A 5,320-nucleotide genomic window follows, 5' to 3' on the forward strand; every position below is an offset into this window, starting at 1 on the left:
GATTATGGAAGTCTCTAGCCAAGGACAAGCATATGAAATTAAATGTAAAAAAAAAGCAGAAGATATTTACAAACAGAAGAAAAGTAAATTTTCAAATGATGAGGAGGATGATAATTTAAAGGAAAAGATAAAAATTAAGTACAGATGACATAGGATAAAATAGAGTAAATGGAAATATGAAATGATTTATTTGTTAATATGATTTATTTTTACTTTTTTGATTGAATTATTAAATCGATCATTTTCTAAATGCAGTTGTCCTTGCAATAACAGAGGAGCAACTGCGGGCGGTCAATCATGCTCATGCTCATGAGTTATTAAATCGATCATTTTATTTATTTGTTTATTTATTTATTTATCCTTTCTCTTACTTTCCCATGTGAATATTTTATGATATCACTTGCTTAATTACACTAGTTTACAGTATTTTTGAGCTCGGTAAGCTGATGATCATTTTTGGTGTAGAATTCGAAAATGCGAAAGAAAAAAATTACAGTAGAACGAAATTTTTTTCGACTTTCCATACAAGGTTGATGATTTGAAATTGATATTTGTTCTATTTTTAAGCAATGTCGCTCACTTCAAACATCTCATTCTCCGTAATCAATGCTCCCATTGAGCTACATATGAAATGCCAAATAAACAGTGAGAAAGAATTTTTAAATTGTTTTTTTTTTCTTATTGAAAAAAAAAAAAACATTTCTTCATATATTTTTGGAGATTTTCCTAAAATTCCCTAAAACTTGCCAATATCTTGTATTTCATCAATCTGACGCCAACCCTGAATGCAGGTGATGATCGAATGGTATTACATTCAGCTTTAAATTTTTAGAAAAAAAAGATTAAAAACTGGTTGAACAAAACGCAAGATATTTGAATTTAAGTAAATATCATATATTAAAAAGTTGTAAAGTAAAACTCGATATTGAGCTAAGACTCGAAGACTGTTCTACTTAAAATTTTTTGAAGGTCTGTTTCGAAATCAACTTTAAATTTTGGTCGTTGACAGAAGTTCACGGCTTTTGTTTTATTTTGTAAATTTGTAGAGATATGACAATTATCCAGTTTTTATTTTTTGTCGATTTGTTTGATTTTTTGAATGCTGAGCAGACAGCACTGTCTGATAAATTATTATTGTTTGGTTATAAAACAAAAATATGCCATAAAAGCCAAATTTTGAATTTTGACAATTAAAAAGATAATCGGTATTATTAGTTAAAGTATGAATAAACAGACATAGATGGAATAGATGAGACTGTAAACTGAAATGTAAATGAACCAATGAACGAATACATGCTTGAAATAAGGCTAGACAGGAAAATAAAAGAGTTTACGCATGAAATTGTACTTGTTCAAGTTGTCCCAATTATAAAGAGTGGATAACTGCATACTTATAACAAAAAATAAATTATTCCACGGTTAGGGCCTAGTTCTGGTAATGCTTAATGTTGCTAACTGAGAGTTTGCAACTGGTTGCCGTTGCGCTGCTTTCAGCCTATCATGGTAGAATGACGAGCACGTGGATGTTGATGTGTGGCTGTTGGTTGTTCCTGTTTCCAGTCCGATTGGGAGTCCATTATGGGTTGCCGTTCGCCGATATCCAAGTATCCGGGTCCATTTGAGCCATGGGCTTAGAAGAGGATCAGTGTCAGCTGCTCGCAGGGAAAAAGAGCAACTGACGAAAGTGCCGGGACTGGGATCGAATCAATAACCATCTGCTTATGAAGCAAACGTGTGACCAATTGCGCCACGGGCCCCGGCAAACTGCATACTGCTGGCTAGAGATAGACAGGATGGTATGGTAAGAAAATAAACACGTTGACACATTTAATATTGTCACGTTTTGCCTTTCTCGTACACCAAGGTGTACCGAAAGGCTATATGTTCACTCCAAAAACGAAAATTTGATAGAGCCCCCGGAGGGGTCAAGTGTTATATACCAATCGACTCAGCTCGACGAGTTGAGATGATGTCTGTGTGTATGTATGTGTGTGTGTATGTATGTGTGTGCGTGTGTATGTGTGTGTGTGTACAAAAAGGTCACCTCATTTTTAGATAGTAAATATAAACCGATTTCAACGACCGATGGTTCATTCGACGGGGTACATTGTCCCATTGTTTCCTATTGAAAATGGTTCAGATCGGTCCAGCCGTTCCGGAGTTATGGCCATTTAGGTGTTTCGGACCGGTACCCCAGGAAGGGGCCAGATATGAAAATGCAACAAACCCATGCATGCGACCCATCAAACCACGGCATTTTAGATTATCTGATGAACGGGATGAAGGAAAATAGTCTCTGACTATATCTGAACCGGTAGTGTTCCAGAACCGGTTCCGGGTGTCCCGCCGGAAGTGGCCAAATAAGAAAGTGAACATAACCCATGCATGCGACACGTCAAATAGCGGATTTTTCGATAACCTGTTGAATGGTAAGCAGGAAAATAGTTTCAGACCATGTTTGAACCGGTAGTATTCCGGAACCGGTTCTGGATGTCCTGCCGGAAGTGGCCAATTAAAAATGTGTACCAAACCCAGGCATGCGACACATCAAAGAGCGGCTTTTTCGATAACCAGATGAACGGTAAGCAGGAAAATAGTTTCAAACCTCGTTTGAATCGGTAGTGTTCCGGAACCGGTTCCGGATGTCCTGCCAGAATTGGGAAATTAAAAAAGTGAACCAAACCCAGGCATGCAACGCATCAAACAGCGGCTTTTTCGATAACCAAATGAACGGTAAGCAGGAAAATAGTTTCAGACCATGTTTGAACCGGTAGTATTCCGGAACCGGTTCCGGATGTCCTGCCGGAAGTGGCCAATTAAAAAAGTGATCCAAACCCAGGCATGCGACACATCAAAGAGCGGCCTTTTCGATAACCAGATGAACGGTAAGCAGGAAAATAGTTTCAGACTATATCTGAACCGGTTGTGTTCCGGAACCGGTTCCAGCTGTCCCGCTGGAAGTGGTCAATTAAAAAAGTGAGCCAAGCCCATGCATGTGACACATGGAAGAGCGGGGTTTTTCGATAACCAGATGAACGGTAAGCAAGAAAACAGTTTCATACCGCAACTAAATCGGTTGTGTTCCGTAACCGGTTCCAGGTGTCCCGTCGGAAGTGACCAATTAAAAAACAAAACCAAACCCATGCGTGCGAAACATCAAACCATCAAAAATGTTCGTTAACCAGATATACGGGCAGCAAGAAAATAGTCTCTGTCCACACTTAAGATTACCGGCAGTGTTGCAGAATCAGGGTTGGATCCATTGCTGAAATTACGCAGGTGAACAAAATCGATGCAAGCGATTAATATGTGTAAAAGAACAAAATCTTGAAAATAATTTAAGCGATCTTGTCAAATTACATCATTTTAGATTCCTGAGGCGTCATTTTACAGTAGGATGGATCAACGTTGTATGGAAAAATTTAAATTTTATTGCACCAATCCCCTTCTGCGTCTAAAATTACAGCGAACAATTTTGATGCAACTGGTTGAGTCCTCGCGCTCTGTAACACGGGTGAAATTTGAATGGGCTTTAATGGGGGAAATTTCGATTGCTTGCACTTTTTTTTGTCCAATTTTACATGAATCTTATAACTAATGATAATAAAATATAGGCTAAAGTGCGCAGAAAAAAAAATTGCCGAAATGTCTTGATAATGATCGGCATCCAGTGCTAGTGAAGGTGGTCAAGCAGTCAACTGAGAGATTTGATATTTTTCAGCTCGGCCTATATGTTTAACATAGCGTCGGAATATGAGCCATCAATAAGTTTCCAAATTCAATTATGGCTTTGATAAAATTCTTGCTTTTCTGAATATGGCTGACACAAAATTTGATTTTCTCTTAAGTCCAGAGGGGTCCCCCCTTGGAAATTTTGGTCGGGATTCAACATCTTGAAGAAAAGCACAAATAAATAAACCAATAGATTTATCAATTTCAAAGGGAAATTAGAGTCTTTCAGAAGTTTTGCCTTTCTCGTACACCAAGGTGTACCGAAAGGCTATATGTTCACTCCAAAAACGAAAATTTGATAGAGCCTCCGGAGGGGTCAAGTCTTATATACCAATCGACTCAGCTCGACGAATTGAGGTGATGTCTGTGTGTGTGTATGTGTGTGTACAAAAAAACTCACATCACTTTTTGGCAGTAAACTTCATCCGATTTCAATGACCGACGTTTCATTCGACGCGGAATCTGGTCCCATTGTTTCCTATTGAAAATGGTTCGGATTGGTTCAGCCGTTCCGGAGATATGGCCATTTAGGTGTTCCGGAACGGTACCCCAGGAAGGGACCAGATATGAAAATGCATCAAACCTATGCGTGCGACACATCAAACCACGGCATTTTCAATAACCTGATGAGCGGTAAGCAGAAAAATAGTCTAAGACCATATCTGAACCGGTAGTGTTCCGGAACCGGTTCTAGGCGTCCCGCTGGAAGTGGCCAAATATACAATTGAACCAAACCCATGCATGCGGCACATCAAACCACGGCATTTTCGATGACCTGATGGATAATGACCAGGAAAATCATCTCAGACCACACCTGAACCGGTAGTGTTCCGGAACCAGTTCTAGGCGTCCCGCTGGAAGTGGCCAAATATACAATAGAACCAAACCCATACATGCGACACATCAAACCACGGCATTTTCGATGACCTGATGGACAATGAGCAGGAAAACCATCTCAGACCATATCTGAACCAGTAGTGTTCCGGAACCCGTCCCGGGGTTCCCGCCGAAGTGGGTAAATCTGAAAGAGAAACAAACCCGTACATGCGTCACATCAAATAGCGGCTTTTTAGATTACCTAATGAACGGTCAGCAAATGTTTCGGAATCGGTTTTGAGTGGCCAAATGTAAAGGTGAACCGAATTCAGGCATGTGCCACATCAAAATCGTGGCTTTTGCGATAACCTGATGAACAGTTAGCTAGAAAATAGCCTTACGTCACTGGTAGTGGTCCGGAATTGGTTCCGAGAGTCCCGTCGAAATTGTCAAACCCTGCATGTGACACCTTCAATTTGCGGCGTTTTTGGTTAACCAATGAGCAGTTAACAAGACAATAATGTTAGACCATATTTGGTTCAGCCGGTAGTTACCCGGAATCAGATCCGGGTAGTTAAATGTAAAACTTAACCAAACCCATGGATGCGGTACATCAAATCACGACGAGTCTTGTAAACATTCGACACTTTTTACTACCTTCATTTCGTTGCCGCAGTCGGGTGTCAGTCGGCTTTGTTACATTCGTGCGCTATCATTACCTCTTACCTACACACAACACGAGCAGTAGAACGAAGACTGATCACGACTTATC

This window comes from Aedes albopictus, chromosome 2 (genome assembly GCF_035046485.1).
Source record: "Aedes albopictus strain Foshan chromosome 2, AalbF5, whole genome shotgun sequence".
Classification (NCBI taxonomy): domain Eukaryota; kingdom Metazoa; phylum Arthropoda; class Insecta; order Diptera; family Culicidae; genus Aedes; species Aedes albopictus.